Here is an 18,219-nt window from a genome sequence, read left to right as displayed (position 1 = left end):
TAAATAAATAAATAAATAAATAAATAAATAAATAAATAAATAAATAAATAATAAAATCTTTAAAGTAACCAGCTGCCTTAGTCCCTAACAAGAGAATCAGCCAGTCGTTTGAAGCTTTGAAGCCAGGAAGTGACTTCTCTCTAGCTATGAAGTCCTAAATTTCATCTTCTTCCAATATAAGACTGTTCTATGTACCTTGAAAATCTGTTGTTCAGTGTATCCACTTTCATCAATTCTCTGAGCTAGATCTTATGAATAACTTGCTATGGCTTCCACAGCAGCACTTGCTGCTTCACCTTGCACCTTTCTGTTATGGAGATGACTTCTCTCCTTAAATCTTCTGAACCAACTTCGCTAGCTTCAGTTTTTTTCTTCAGCAGCTTCCTCACCTCTCTCAGCCTTCATATAATTGAAGAAAGTTAGGGCCTTGCTCTGGATGAGGCTTTGACTAAAGGGAATGCTATGGATGATTTGATCTTCTATCCAGACCACTCAGAACTTTCTCCATATCAGCAATATGGCTGTTTTGATTTTTATCATCCATAAGTTTACTAAAGTAGCACTTTTAATTTTCTTTAAGAACTTTTCCTTTGGGGGTGCCTGGGTGGCTCAGTCGTTAAGCGTCTGCCTTCGGCTCAGGAATCAAGCCCGGTGTTGGGCTCCCTGCTCAGCGGGAAGTCTGCTTCTCTCTCTCCCACTCCCCCTACTGGTGTTCCCTCTCTCACTGTCTCTCTCTGTCAAATAAATAAATAAAATCTTAAAAAAAAAAAAAAGAACTTTTCCTTTGAATTCACAACTTGACTAACTGGCACAAGAAGTGCAAGAGACTTGGTGCAACATGCCTAGCTTTCAGCTCATCTTTGCTTTTGACATTCCTTCCTCACTAAGCTTAATTGTGTCTAGCTTTTGATTTAAAGTAAGAGATGTGTGACTCTGAATACTTAGAGGTCATTATAGAGGCATTAACTGCCCTAATTTCAATATTGTGTTTTTTTTAAAGATTTTATTTATTCATTTGAGAGAGAATGAGATAGAGAGAGCATGAGAGGGGGGAGGGTCAGAGGAAGAAGCAGACTCCCTGCCGAGCAGGGAGCCCGATGCGGGACTTGGTCCTGGGACTCCAGGATCATGACCTGAGCCAAAGGCAGTCGCTTAACCAACTGAACCACCTAGGCGCCCTCAATATTGTTTTATCTCTGGGAATAGGGTGGCCCCAGGAGAAGGAGAGAGGGAGAATAGCCAATTGGTGGAGCAGTCAGAACACACACATTGATCCATTAAATTTGCCTTCTTGTAGGGCACAGTACCAGGAACATCAAGGATCACTCTTCACAGATCACCATAACAAATGGAATAATGAAATGTTTGAAATATTGTGAGAATTACCAAATGTGACACAGACATGAAATGAGCAAATACTGTTGTAAAAACGGTGCTGCTAGTAGACTTGCTCTACACAGGGTTGCCACAAATTTTCATTGTAAAAAGCACAGAATCTGTAAAGCGAAGCATAATAAAATGAAGCACAATAAAATGAGGTATGCCTGTATAATGTCTGATTCTTTCCCTGCTTTGGGTGTTTATCCAGGATATCTTTTTTCTCTTAAGTAAAAACTCAATAAACACATGGCTCTCAGCCCCTTAGAGAAAGCAAATAAGACCAAATAAATGTCTGGTTTTTGCCTAGATTTACACCTCTTCTTTTTCTCCTCTTTTTGATATTATTTTTTAAGTTTATATTTTGGATTAACTTTAGACTTACAGAAGAGCAGCAAAAATAGTACAGTTTTCATAAATTCTTCACCAAGCCTCCTCTAGTTATTTAACATCTTAGATAACTGTAAGTATAATTATCCAAAACAGGAAATTTACATTAATATAATGCTACTATTTAACCTCAAAATATCATTTGGCTTCAACAGTTTTTCCACTAATATCCTTTTTAAGTTCTAGGATCCTAGCAGGATATCATGTTCCTTTCTTTCTGTTTATAACTTTTCCTCTGTCCTTCCTTGTTTTTCACGTTTTCACATGTTTTTTAAAGATTTATTTATTTATTTTAGAGAGAGCACACACAAGCAGGGGGAAGGGCAGAGGGAGAGGGAGAGATTCTCAGGCAGACTCCCCAGTGAGTACAGAGGTCCATGCAGGGCTCTATTTCATCACTCTGAGATCATGATCAGAGCCCAAATCAAGAATTGGCCATTTAACCTGAGCCACCCAGGTGCCCCACATTTTCACAGTTTTGAAGACTATCTTCAGTCATTTTTTTTAAAGATTTACTTATTTATTTGTGAGAGAGAGACACACAGAGAGAGAGAGCATTAGTGGGGGGAGGGACAGAGGGAGAGAATCTTCAAGCAGACTCCCTGCTGAGCATGGCCAAGCAGGGTTTGATCCTAGGACCCATGAGATCATGACCTGAGCCAAAACCAAGAGTTAGCTACTCAACCAACTGAGCCACTGAGGCTCCCCTGTTCACTTATTTTAATGAATGGCCTTTGATCTGTGTTTGTCTAATTTTTTTATGATTAGATGAAGTTTACACATTTTTTAAAAGAATAACACAAAAGGAGGTTGTACCTTTGCTCTGCATCAAATTTTGAGATATAGGATGTCATATATCTTATTGATGATGATGTTAACCTTCATCACTCTGTTAAGGTGGTTTTTGATATAGTTCTGTATTCTAAAGTTACTAGCTTTCCCTGCTTATTTAACATATATTTTGAGGGAGATTCTTTGCTTGTTGTTTTTCTTCAAATTTATGCTGTCTAATATTAGTATTCATAACTGGATCTTGTGTGCGTATGATTGCTAAGGTTTTTGCCTAATGGTGTTTTTTTTATTTATCTTTTCTTTTACATTTGTTAACTAGAATTCTATAAGTGAGAGCTGTCTTTCTTTCCATGTATTTATTTAATTGATTATTCATTTATATCAGTATGGGTTGATAAACTTTTACTTGACTCTATGGGTTATAATTTAAAGACATCAACATTTACTTAGTTATTTTTGATAACTAAGTGTTATCCTGTGTTCTTTTACCAAGTTCCCTCTCTTTTCCATTTTTCCCTTATTCCCTCCTTCCCTCTTCTTCTATTTCCTTCCCCCTTCCCCCTTTCCCTCCATTCCTTCCTTCTTTCTTTTTCTTTCTTTCTTTCTTTCTTTCTTTCTTTCTTTCTTTCTTTCTTTCTTTCTTTCTTTCTTTCTTTCTTTCTCTTTCTTTCTTTCTTTCTTTCTTTCTTTCTTTCTTTCTTTCTTTCTTTCTCTTTCTTTCTTTCTTCCTTCCTTCCTTCCTTCCTTCCTTCCTTCCTTCCTTCCTTCCTTTCCTTCCTTCCTTCCTTGCTTCCTTCCTTCCTAATACTTCATTTCACAGTGATCCCACAAGATGTTCTATGTTCATCTTCTATTTCTTCTTGTATTTTTTTTTCCATTCCAGTCTTGTAATCAAACACTTCTGCAAGATGTCCAGGTTTCTTTCTTTTTTTAATGATAGTATTTAGAAATCAAGCAAGGGCCTTAAACAAGAATTTTACTATGAGAAGTCATTACTTCCGGGCCATCTCAGTGTTCAAGCTAGGAAACACACACACAAACACACACACACACATACACACAAAGGCACAATATACACACTCCTGTATTTCTGTCCTTGTGTATCTATTCCATATACTCATATTTATATCCACACCTACATCTATTATGTCCATATCCATATCTATCTACTTATCTATCTATAATCTGTCCATCATCTATCTAAAAACATATATTTATACTGAGACCAGTATTAGTATTTATACTAATCCAATACACAGGATTAATATGGGCCCTTCCCATTTTCCTTATTTTTAACTTTCCCAATATTGTCAAGCCCAATTCTTAGTATCTACAATGTATTTACTTATTACTTCAATTCTAGTGTACACATATAATTGTTTCCAAATTGTGAGAAATATATTTACTGATGAGACTGCAGTGTTTATGATTATTTTTGTCTTAGTCCTACAACATCCATACAAGATATTGTTTTCCAAAGTTGCTTAGGTTAGTTCTTTCTTTTCCCAACTCCTTCAATATGGATATTTTACTTGCTTATTATAAAGTTACCTCCATTTCTTTGGGATTATATTCCATTTTGAATTTCCTTCACATCCCATTTATTTTGAATTATTTAATTTTTAGAGTATGTGAAATGCATATAAAATATTCCTATGGTTCTAAGAGACAGAATTAAACAAAAAGGATATTCAGAAAAGTGTCACTTCCTTCTCATCCTTGCTGTAATGTTCCCATTCTACCTTCTTTCCATCCTTTTCCCACCAACCCCCATGTAAGTAAAAATTCTCTTTAGTCTCTGGTTTATATTTATCACATTTTATTTTTTTTTTCATTTATCACAAAGAAGGAGTCACATGTATTTTTTACATCCAATTTAAGTTTTGTTACAGAGAGAATAACACATTATAAATACTCATTTGTGGCTTGATTTTTTACTTAGCAGCATAGCCTGGAAATTACTTGATATTAGTTCACAGAAATTGTCCCCATTCTTTTTCATAGATGCATAGTATTCCATTGTATGAATGTAGCATAGGTAACTCAACCATTTTTCCTTTAAACAGCAGTTATATTGTTTCCAATATTTTGTGATTCCAAACAATGCAAAGAATAACTCTGCATCTGAATTTTTTGTAATCATAGAAGTGCCTCTTTAGGGGGTGCCTAGGTGGCTCAGTCAGTTAAGTGTCCCACTCTTGATTTGGGCTCAAGTCATGATCTCAGGGTCATGGGATTGAGCCCTGAGTTGGGCTCTGCAATCAGCACAGAACCTGCTTGTCCCTCTCCCTCTGCTCCTCCCCCTGGCCTGTGCTCTCTCTCTCTCAAATAAATAAAGTCTTAAAAAAAATAAAGAAGTGCACCTTTAACATATATTGCTAGAAGTGACCTAAGTTGAAAGTTACATGAATGTAATTTCATCCAAATTTTAAAAGGTAGTAGTCTATAAAAGAAGGTTTTTTGTATATCAAGTGTGCCATATTGAGAAAAATTAAAGAGCTACTATAATTCTTTTAAAAGCAGTGCTATTTCTATTTGAAAAAGTGTGCTAAATATTTTCGGGAAAAGTTTCTTAAGAATGATAATGATTCCAATTTCTAGATATAAAAATTGGTATTTCAATATCATCAGCCAAACAGTGATGTGGCTATATTTAGAGATGCATCAGAACTCCTAAAACAGGTTTGCTGTTTTAACTGTGCAACATGCATTTTCTGCTTACCAAGAAAAAAAAAATATGACAATGAATGATTTTGGTTATTTTAAATCTAAGTGTTATTCTTCCATGCTTATGCCTTATTAAGACTAGAACATGCTAAAAATGTGATGACCTGAAAGTTTTGCAAGTTATTTTTTATGAGCTTGACTCTTAGTAGAAGAGTGAAGCTATTCATTTTTCATCTATTCATCTTTCTCATTGAAAATATTTTCACCAAGTTGACAAGGAGGAAAAGTGTAAGGAAAGAGAGATTTTTAATTTTCTCACTATTCATCTAATCTAGTACTTCTCCTCAATTCCAATCAGAAAGCTATATTCTCAGTCAAAAAGAATGACACGAAAACTCTGAGGTGCAGAATTAATACATATTAGTAGGAATTAAAGTCTACAGTTGTAAAGAGGTTTTAAGAGAAAACCAATTCTTCTAAATTAGTTCAAGTCTAGTTTCACAAAATTACATCACACTATCCTTAAAAAGAAGGTGCAAGTGATATCTATGACTAAATCTGTGCTCATTATTTTTTAGACAAAAAGTAAAAAAAAATTATGAGAGGAAAAAATATCAATTCTTTAAAAATACATGAGGAGAATTGGTATTGAGGTAAATAATAAGGGTTTCAAAATAGAGTAAAAAGTTTAGAATTACTTCTGTAGAAATCAAGAACACTACTTCATTGAAAAAGTAAAAGGACTGTTGAGTAATGAATAAGGTCTAGAAAATGTTAGGAATAGGTATTTTAATTGGGTAATAACATAATTAAAAGCATTTGTTAGGTAGTTTGTTTGCTTTTACAATAGTCCAATTGAGAAAAATAGATATGTGTTTTATATAACTTAAGGTTTATGTCACAATAGCTAAAGATTTAGATGTTTAGACAAATAGGTGAACATATAATTTAAAAACAGACAGATGCTGTTTAAAAGATTATTTTTTTTACATTTTTTCACTCCCTGTTTATTCATTTATTTTAAAAAATTGACATATAATTGACATATAACATTGTATTAGTTTCAGGTGTACAATGTAGAGGATAGATATATGTATATATTGTGAAATAATCACCACATTAAGTCTAGAATTACTTTTTTAAGATGAATGTAAAAAGGTCTTTTAGAAAGCATTACCTGATGAAAACAGTATGGTACTGACACAAAAAATACACATAGACAATGGAACAGAATAGAGAGTCCAGAAATAGTTCCATGCTTTTATGGTCAATTAATCTACAACAAAAGAGTCAAGAATATACAAAGGGAAAAATATAGTCTCTTCAACAAATGCTGGGAACACTGGACAGCTACATGCAAAAGGATGAAAGTGGACCACTTTTTTACACCATACACAAAAATAAACTCAAAATGGATGAAAGACCTAATGTGAGACCTAAAACCATAAAATTCCTAGAAAAAAACACAGGCAGTGATCTCTTTGACACCAGCCATAGAAACATATTTCTAAATATGTCTCCTTTGGCAAGGGAAACAAAAGCAAAATAAACTATTGGGACTACATCAAAATAAAAAGCTTTTGCACAGCATAAGAAAAATTCAGTAAAACAAAAGGACAATCTACTGAATGAGAGAAGGTATCAGATAAAGGGCTAATATCCAAAATATATAAAAACTTATACAACTCAAGACCAAAATAGCAAATAAGCCAATTAAAACAGAGCAGAGAACATGAATAGATATTTTTTCTGAAAAGATATACAGATGGCCAACAGACACATGAAAAGATGCTCAACATCACTCATCATCAGGGAAATGCATATCAAAATAACAGTGAGATATCACCTCATACCTGTTAGAATGGCTAAAATAAAAAGCACAAGAAACAACAGGTATTGGTGAGAATGTGAAGAAAAAGGAACCCTTATACTTTGTTGGTGAGAATGCAAACTGGTGCAGCCACTGTCGAAAATAGTATGGAGCTTCCTCAAAAGTGAAAAATAGAACTACCCTATAATCTGGTAATTGCATTACTGGGTATTTACCCAAAGAATTAAACACACGCACACACACACACACTAATTCAAAGGGATATATGCATCCCTGTGTTTATTGTAGCATTATTTACAATATCCAAATTATGGAAGCAGACCAAGTGTCCATCCATAGATGAATGGATAAAAAAGAAGTGGTGTATATATAATGGAATATTAGTCAGCCATAAAAAAGAACGGAATCTTGTCATTTGCAATGACTTGGATAGATCTAGAGGGTATAATGTTAAGTGAAATAAGCTAGAGAAAGACAAATACCATATGATTTCACTTATATGTGGAATTTGGTAAACAAATGAATAAAGAAAAAAGAGACAAACAAAAAAACAGATTCTTAAATACAGAGAACAAACTGGTGGTTACCAGAGGGGAGGTGGGTGGGAGGATGGGTAAAACAGGTATAGGGAATTAAAAGTATATTTATCATGAGGAGCACTGAGTAATGTACAGAATTGTTGAATCATTACATTGTAAACCCAATACTAATATAGTGTTGTATATTAATTATATTTGAATAAAACAAACAAATGAATAAACAAACAAAAAGCATTACCTGATCCTTCAAAGAAATACAGCAATACCCTGGTGCCAATGATTGCTTATTCTTCTGATCCATTATAAAGTATTAACTTATTTTAGCTTTGACATTTTGAAAGGGGAACTATACAATTTAATAATAATAATTAGATAATTAAATACCCCACTTTCAATAATAGCTATGCAAATTAGACAGAAAATCATCAAAGAAAAAGAAGACTTGAGTAGCACTTTAAGCTAGACTTAAATATATAGAACATTCAACTTAGAAACAGCAGAAAACAAATTCTTCCCAAGTGCACATGTAATATTCTCAAAAATAGGCTAGATTTTTAAGCCTTTAAAAGATCACATGAAATTGAAATTATGTAAATCATAAAAAGTATGTTTTCTGACAAGAATAGAATTAAATTAGAAACAAAAACATAAAAAAATTTTGGAGGTTCAAAATGCATGGTCCTAGTTAATCAATGGGTCAAAAAGAAATCACAAAAGAAATTAGAAAATATTTTCATATTAATGTAAAGGACAACATGACATAGCAAAATATAGGATGTAACTAAAGCAGGGTTAGAGGGAGATTTGTAGCTGTAAGCACCTATATTAAAAAAAAGATAGAAAGATCTAAAATCAATAATCTAAGATTCCACCTTAAGGAACTAGAAAAAGAGAAGCAAATTAAAGCAAGGGAAGGAAGGGGATAATAAATATTATAGTGGAAATAAAAGAAAACTAGAAGAGAAAAACAAAAACAAAAAAATGATCAACAAAACTAAAGACTGTTCTTTGAAAAGAAAAAAAATTGACAAAGTTTTAACTGGACTCACTGAGAAGAAAACAGAGAAGACTCAAATTACAAAAGCCAAGGATGAGAGAGAGGGCATTACTATTGAGTTTAGTGAAATAAAAAGGATTATAAGAGAAGGCTATGAACAATTAATTGTATGTTAGCATACTAAACAATCTACATGAAATGGACAAATTCCTAGACTATGAAATCTGACTCAAGAAGATGTTAAAAAATCTGAGATAGAATTAATAATAAAAAAAAAACTTCTCACAAATAAAATCCAGGCCCAGATGGCTTCACTGGTGATTTCTACCAAATATTTAAAGAGGGACAAGCAAGATAATAAGAAAACGAGTGGAAGGAGGAGCAGAGGGAGAAGGACAAGCAGAATCTAATGCCGGGCTCCATCTCATGACCTTGAGATCATGACCTGAGCCAAAATCAAGAGTCAGACACTTAACCAAGTGAACCACCCAAACAATCTTTTAAAGAACAAAATAAGTGGACCCATAGTTCTTTATATCAAAATTTACTATAAAGCTATGGTAATAAAGACAGAGTGGTTCTGGATTAAGAACAGAAATTATCAGAAATATAGGAAACAAAACAAAGGAACAGAGAAAAAAAGAGACAAACCAAAAAACAGACTCTTAACTATAGAGAACAAACTGATGGTTACTAGAGGGGAAGCAGGTAGGAGGATGGGTGAAATGGGTGATGGGAATTAATAAGCACTGTGTAATGTGCAGAATTGTTGAATCACTATATCGTACACCTGAAACCAATATAATACTGTATGTGCATATATATTTATAAAATAAAATACGGATTATGGCTTTAAAATATAAATAAATAAATTAGATTCTTTAAACGTTGAAGGGGATAAAAAGGAGTAGAAATATAGATCAATGGAACAGTACTGAGAGCCAAGAGGGAAATGCTTAAAATTATTGTCAGTTGATTTTTGACTATCAGGGTATCCGGTATCAGGGCAATTTCAGTGTGGAAAAATAGTCTGTTCAATGAATGGTATTGGACAACTGCATATCAACACACATGCCCCCCCCCACAAAAAAAGCCAGACCCACACCCACATTTATGGCCAAATGTAAAAATTAACTCAAAATACATAATGTACCTAATTGTAGAAGCTAAACTACCAACTCTTAGAAGAAAACAGAAATAAGTCATCATGACCTCAGATTGCATAATAGTATCTTAGATATGACACCAAAGTGCAAGCAACAAATAAATAGGTCAATTCAACTCCTTCAAAATTAAAACTTTTATACTTCACAGGACAAATGGAAGTGAAAATAAAGCAAATTAAATGAGAGAAAGTACTCACAAATCATATCTCTGAGAAGGCGCCACTGTCTAAAATATGTAATGAACACTTAAAACTCAATAATAAAAAGCTAAGTCAAACATAGGCAAAGCTTTAAATGGACACTTCTTCAAAGAAGACAGACAAATAACTCATACAAACATGAAAGGATGCTTGACGTAATTAGTCACTAGGGAAATGTAAAGCAAAATGTCAATGAGATACCACTTACTGCCCATGAAGATAAAAAAAAAAGGGCAAGGCAACAAGTGTTGTTGAGGATGTGGAGAAACTAGAACCCTCATAGAGTTGAAAAATAAGCTAAATACAGTGTTACCATATGACCCATTCCTAAATATATAACCAAGAGACTTGAAATTATGTACTTAGGCAAAAATTTGTACACAAAATTCAAATCAGCATTATTTTAATAACCTAAAAATAGAATCAAAATATTCACAACTGATGAATAAATTAAATAATTAGTATAGCCCTATGAAAGCATATTCTTTGACAATAAAAAGGAATTAAGGATGGACATATTCTACAACAAGAACGAACCTTGAAAATACTGTGCTAAGTTAAAGGAACCAGTCATGAAAAATCAAATATTGTGCAATTACATTTACAGGATATATCTAGTATAAGAAACCCATAGACCAGAAAATAATAGTTACGAGGAGCTAGGAGAGGGGGTAATGGGGACAGGCTACTCTTAGGTACAAGGTTTCTTTGTGGAGGGATGAGGTGTTCTGATTTTAGATAGTGAATATACTCAAAACCACTAAATTGTACACTTTACAAAGACAAATTTTATAATATGCAATTGTATCACAATAAAGCTCTTAGAAAAAAGAGAAGCTATCGTCCAAGAACTTCTGATGCTAGACAGTGAGGTCAATTTGGAAAATGAAGCAAGTTTTAACTGCTTATGTGAATAAAATTTTCAAAATGTAGAAAAAATAAAGTTAACACCAATTTCCTCATTTTGAGCAGGAGAAAATTTGAATCATAGTGATCTATGTAAGACAATGATCGAACTTCTCTTTCCCTGTTTTCTAATGCCCTTTACTGTTTTATTTAAAGCTGTTTACATGAGGATTTTGTTACTGCTAATGAGTGTTTTGCTCATATTGATCTTTCTGAGATGGTATTTTATTTGACATATTAAAGGCCTTATTCAGGTCTTCACACTCCCAGGGTTGTTGTAATGCAAGCTTGAGAGCCCAAGCATCTTTTATGAATCTCTTTTTGTTTCCTTCTCTTTGTCTGATATAATGTGAGTTATGCTTATTAGTGAATTGCATGCATACATGAATTCTTATTAGGCTACAAATTTTGGCATTAGTTATAATTTATTAAAGATTTTTTTCAAGGTTGTTCAGTTTAAAAGCATAGACATTTATTTAACCATTCTGAAGGAATAAAATAAATCTATGGTACAAATGTATACAAACATGAAAGGATGCTTGACGTAATTAGTCACTAGGGAAATGTAAAGCAAAATGTCAATGAGATACCACTTACCGCCCATGAAGATAAAAAAAAAAAGGGCAAGGCAACAAGTGTTGTTGAGGATGTGGAGAAACTAGAACCCTCATAGAGTTGAAAAATAAGCTAAATACAGTGTTACCATATGACCCATTCCTAAATATGAACAAATCACTTAAGTTTCCGTGATTAAAAGTTTTTTATCTTTAGATATTTTTAAAATGTAATACACTTATTGTCATGTGTTGATGCAATGATTGAATGCAGATATTTTCCTCAATTCAAAACAGAAAACTTAATTTTTGGATATAATAAATATCCATAAAATAAGTATCCTACAGGAAGTAAAAAATTTCTGTGTGCATCCCTGTCAAATTTTAGTCTTCATTAGGCACTTCATGTCATTAACACCACTATTTACCTTTGGCTAATAGACATGTCCCCAAGATATTGAGCTATACTCATTGTTCATATTACAGCCAACTTATATTTTATTTTTTTATTTTTTTTAAGATTTTATTTATATATTTGACAGAGAGAGACACAGCGAGAGAGGGAACACAAACAGGGGGAGTGGGAGAGGGAGACGCAAGCTTCCTGCGGAGCAGGGAGCCCAATGCAGGGCTTGATCCTGAGCCACCCAGGTGCCCCATCAACAAAGTTTCTAAAACAACAGTCAAGAGCTGATCACAGTTATAAAACAGTTAAGTTTGTCTTACATGTGATTGCTTTCTTACCAGCCTCAAATAATTTCAACAAATGAGTTGTTGCATTTGTCTTGTATTCATATTTTCCAAACTGAGTTGCTACATTTTTATCACTTTGGTCAGATTTATCTTTGTATGCTATAGATGCTATGGTCTCTGTAAGGGATCTTGAGTTTTCAGAAAAATATTTGGTGATGTCAGGAAATGACTTTTTAAATATGCAGAGTATTAGTTTAGAATTTTCAAAAAGACAAAACACAAAACCCAATTTCAGACTATTCATGTCACCTACTTTTGTTTTAATATTTAACTGTGTATTTTATTCTGAGACTAACTGTTCAACCAAGTATCACTAAAGCTACCACTGAAAATGTCCATGATGGGAGAAAAATTAATTCAGTTTCAAATTCTGATATTTTGATGTACTATTTCAGTTAACAAAATAGTCAACTGCTCTCTCCAGTTGGTCATTTTATGACATGATAATAAGCATTTTAATCACTCCAAATTTCAGGTAATCTCTCAGAATATATTGATATTGACCATGACAGAAATAAGATTTTTATCTTATAATCATTTTTAGTAATCAATCATCTACTTTTTAATAGAATCAGGTTCCATTTTCACCCATATCTGGCACATAAATTTGATAAAAGTTAATTGGAATATAATAGAAAGTTGAATGCAAATAATATACCCTGGATAACAGTAGTGATTATCTTTATTGTCTGCTGGATAGTCTAATATAACCATCACATCTGTTGGCTGTTAGCTTTGTCCAGTCATTTAGTAGTTTTATTCAAATTTAAGACCAAATGAAACTTCCTTAAAATGGCATTCCTAAAAAAACAAAACAAAACAAAAAGGCATTCCTCTAACTTACAAAATTATTGATACATCCACTTTTTTCTTTCCAAGTTTTTATTTAAATTCCAGTTAATTAACATACAGTGTAATATTAGTCTCAGGTGTAGAATTTAGTGATTCATCACTTACATATAACACCCTGTGCTCATCACAACAAGTGTCCTCCTTAATCCCCATCACCTATTTAACCACCCCCTCTAACCATCTACCTCTCACTACTCCCTCTGGTAACCACCAGTTTGTTCTCTATTTTGAGGGTCTGTTTCTTGGTTTGCCTCTTTTTTTTTTTTTCTCTCATGTTTGTTTCTTTTGTTCTTAAATTTCACATATGAGTGAAAGTATATGGTATTTGTCTTTCTCTAACTTATTTTACTTACCATAATACTCTCTAGCTCCATCCACATCATTGCAAATGGCAAGATTTCATTCTATTTTATGGCTGAGTAATATTCCATTATATGTATATATACATACCGCAACTTCTTTATCCATTCACCAGTTGATGAACATTTGGGCTCTTTCCATAATTTGGCTATTGTAAGTAATGCTGCTATAAACGGTGTGCATGTGTTCCATCAAATTAGTATCTTTGTATTCTTTGAGTAAATAACTAGTAGTGCAATAGCTGGAAGATAGGATAGTTTTATTTTTGAGGAACCTCCATACTGTTTTCTAGAGTGGCTTCACCAGTTTGCATTCCCACCAACACTGTGTGAGGGTTCCCCTTTCTCTGCATCCTTGCCAACATCTGTTCTTTCCTGGGTTGTTAATTAGCCATTCTGACAGGTGTGAGGTGGTATCTCATTGTAGTTTTGATTTGTATTTGATTCGTATTTGTATTTTGATGTTGAGCATCTTTTCATGTGTCTGTTGGCCATCTGTATGTCTTCTTTGGAAAAATGTCTATTTATGCCTTCTGCCCATTTTTTAATTGGATTATTTGGTTTTTTGGGTGTTGAGTTTGATAAATTCTTTACAGATTTTTGATAATAACCTTTTACCAGATAGGTCATTTGCAAATATCATCTTCTATTCTGTAGGTTCCTTTTAAGTTTGTTGATTATTTCATTCTCTGTGCAGAGACTTTTTTTATTTTGATGAAGTCCCAATAGCTTAATTTTCTTTTTGTTTCCCTTGCTTCAGGAGACATATCTAGTAAGAAGTTGCTATGGCCAATGTCAAAGAGGTTGTTTCCTGTGTTCTCCTCCAGGATGTTAATGGTTTCCTGTCTCAGATTTAGGTCTTTAATCCATAAATGATCCAGTTTCATTCTTTTGCATGTTGCTGTACAGTTTTCCCAACACCATTTGTTAAAGAGACTGTCTTTTTTTCCATTGGATATTCTTTCCTGCTTTGTCAAAGATTAATTGACCATATAGTTGTGGTGATGCATCCACTTTTAGGATAAAATAAAACAAATTAACATCTAAAAACTTGATTGCATATAGTTTTGCATGATATACAACTTATGTACAAATCTCATATGTTATTTAAATATTTTAGAATGTAATCTAAGCTTTAAATTGAGCATATGAAGAACAGAATTAGTATTCACTCTCTGCCTCACATATAGCGGGGGTTGTTATTTTTTATTCCATTCAAACCTCTAACAACATGGATATAATTATTTCCATTTAATTATTTAAAAATAAGGAATCTGAGTCTCATAAAATGTAAGCTCTTTGTTCAAGGTCAACCTACTAATAAGAGCCAAAACCAAGATTTAAATCAAAATCAGCCCAATCAAAAGTTAATTCCCTTCACCTTTCATGAAGAGGTCTGCTTCAACTTGTAAAGCTTAAGGGTATCGTGAATGGCTGATTTATAAACCTAGGATTTGGGGCAGAGGTGGGCGAGGGTGGTCCACATCTTTTAAGAAACTGGTTTAAGAACTGATTCAGTTAGGAGGCATTTATTGAGTGACTACCCAATTTGGTTAAGTGTGGGTAATATCAAATAAAATAAAACATTGTCCCTGGTCTTAAAGAAAGAATAATCTAGAGGGGAGAGACCTCATAACTCAACAATAGATAATGCAGGACATAGAGGTATAAGTAAAATTTTACTCTGGAATCAGAAACAAATAATTAAGTTAATCTCCAAAGCAGTGGTGAGATTCAGAGAATACATGATTTCATTATATGTTTACAAATCATCCAGATAAGGAAATGGAAACAGAGTCATTACATTCAGAAGGAATAGCATGTGTAAAGACATGTATGGAAGCATTTGATGGAAGGTCCCATCTGGGCAGCTGTGAGTAGTTTGAAAAGGCTGTAGCATACATAACTATGAGGAAGAATGGGCCATGAGGCTTGAGATACAGACGGGCTGGATGATTAACTGCTAGGGTACTAAGCAAGAGGCTATAAATATGCACTTACATTTTCTATGTAACTGAGCTTTGAAGAATGAGAATACGGTATATTTAGAACTACAGGGTTGTAAAAAGCTGACTCTAAAGCAAATCCTGCATCAAGAGCAGAGTCTTCAATGATTTATTGAGATGTCACTCACTAAATTGTTCTGCAACTTCTGCTTGTTATTTCCAAAACACCTTTATGGAGCAGTACTTGTACTGAGAACAGCAAAGTTATTCTAGTAAAATATATTTGGGTTATTGGATTACTGTGTGTGTGGATAAGATTTGGTTAACGATCAGATCCATATTTATAATTAAAATTATTATTTCAGTTTCAGTTAATTCCTACATGGATTTTTATAAAGTTTTAGGGACAGTGATTTTTAAAGGAAAGGAATTGTTACGTTTTTTTTTTTTCAGCTGCTTTCCATATTATTTTGTTCTGAGGAGGCATTTCACATTTTGTATGTGTTTTTAGGTATGATTAGAAGAAAGAGCGTCATATGTGATTTTTTATAGAAAATCACATCATACTAATATTAGAGCGTTCATTAGGTCACCTCTACACCAAACAATTTTTAAATGAAGAAGTGGAGACAAAGAGTTATGGGAAGGGCTCAAGTCACAAGAAGTTTAGTGAAAAATCCAGGTCTGGAACACAGATCTTCACAACTCTGCGGTAATGGTTTTTCCCACTATACCTCAGTTTGATTCCTGGGTTTCCTATTCCAGGTATTGTTTTTCAGGGAATGAGTAAGATTTCAAGAGTCGTAAGTCAAAGATGGTACTGATAAGGAAAAATTCTATGCTACTGAAAACAACTAAGTTCAAACGTTTAGAATTTTATTGTACTCAGTTTCAAAGTATTCTTGTTAAAAAGAGGGAAAAATAAGATGAAATCAGAGAGGGAGACAAACCATATGAGACTCTTAACTATAGGAAACAAACTGAGAGTTGCTGGAGGGGAGGTGGCTGGGGGGATGGGGTAACTGGGTGATGGGCATTAAGGAGGGCATGTGATGTAATGAACACTGGGTGTTATATGCAACTGATGAATTACTGAAATCTACATCTGAAACTAATAATATGCTATATGTTAACTAAGTGAATTTAAACAAAGTAAGTTTATTAAAAAGAGTACTTGAAAGCTATTATGAAGCTATAATGAAATGATAAAATAAGTATACTTATCTTCTTTCCACATAGAGGACTAATTTAACAGTTCCCTAGGACAGATCTTTATACACAGAGGGCTGTTATTTGGTTAATTTTGGTAGTGCAATCTCAGAAGATCAGCTTACTTAGCTTGTCCAAAATGTTGACTGATAATCTAAACAAATGAGATACATCAAATTTGCCTGGAGACACCATAAATTGGTTTGCTTTTCTCAAGATAGTATTTTACTTTTAGTTGCAGAAAACCTTAGAAATGTAGTTGTATGGAAATTTTGATATAAAAACTAAGTCCCTATTACCATCTTGAAATTGTCTTTCCTTCTTTAAATTTTTGAAAAATAATTTGGATAAATCATATTTAAGTAAAATAATCACAAAATTATTTTTACCCTGCGAAAGACAATTTCAAAATAATACTAAATGAATATCTTTTAAGGCTAGTTTAAAAGAAGTATCTTTTCTTTGCCTTTGAAAAGAGCATCATTTTATAATTGCAGTTATTCAAACTTATTAATAATGTTTTTTCTTTTCTTCACAAAAATATGAATCATTTGCACATGTATTTAAGAATTATTTTTAAATCATTTTGTTAAAATATTAAAGTCTATACAAATATATAAAATGACCTCACCGAAGAGGATGTGGGTAAAAGTGCTAATCTAAGTAACTTTTAGTATGATTGAAAATTCTTAAGACTAAAACAAACACTATACTTTAGTTGATATAGTGGTTTTCCACCAGGATTCGGGTTCACAATTCTGCTACTATATACTGGAATTAAACAACCATGTAAATGGATGCTGGATAGTGGGAGCCAGATTTCTCATTGTTGGATTGGGAGGTTTCAGGGAAAAAAAAGGAGAGGAGGCTAGAATAATTTAGTTGGTAACAGATTTGAGTCAGAGATATCAATATGAATTTATATTTAGCTTAATTTAGATACAAATGATTACACATAGAAATATTTATAGATAAGTATATTTTTGTTCTGTTTTTTGAGAAAGTGTAAAAGCAATGATACTTCTAAAGGAATAAGCACACATAGCACTCAGAATTGGTTTCTAATACCATTCTCCAGTAAAAGGAACCAGGGATCCTTGAGGAATGGCTGATTTTAGGACTGAGGAAAAAATGTACAAGATGATCCAGAAGCCCCTTGTAGCACCAGCAAGCAAAGATATGCTAAAAAAAAAAAACAAACAAACCCATATTTGAGTCCATACTGATATAATTAGATAAATAAGTAAATATGGCAAATATCTCATGAAGAATTCCACCAGATTTATGTAGATACTCTGCTCTCAAGAAAGAAAAGTATAACTCGCCACTCCCTAAGGGTGGACTTTGCATAGTGACTTTCTTCTAAAGTTTCCATAGGGGAAAAAAGAGAGAGTAACTTACAATGAAGAAGCTTTGTAAACACTATACAACTATATGATCAAAGTCAACATCAACAGTAAAAACCAGGTTGAATGTATGTATCCTTGATATGATGCAATGAAAATGGCACTTTATCTGTGGTCTTCCTCCTCCAGCTCCATAACTTCAATCTATTTTTTTAAAGATTTTATTTATTTATTTGAGAGAGAGATAGTGCACAAGCAGGGGGAGGGGCTTAGGGGAAGGGAGAAGTAGGCTCCCCGCTAAGCAGGGAGCCAGACATGAGGCTTGATCCCAGGAC

The sequence above is a fragment of the Mirounga leonina genome, unplaced genomic scaffold (genome assembly GCF_011800145.1).
Source record: "Mirounga leonina isolate KUSES-001 unplaced genomic scaffold, KU_Mleo_1.0 Mir_176, whole genome shotgun sequence".
Taxonomy (NCBI): domain Eukaryota; kingdom Metazoa; phylum Chordata; class Mammalia; order Carnivora; family Phocidae; genus Mirounga; species Mirounga leonina.
Note: the sequence above shows the minus strand (reverse complement) of the source record.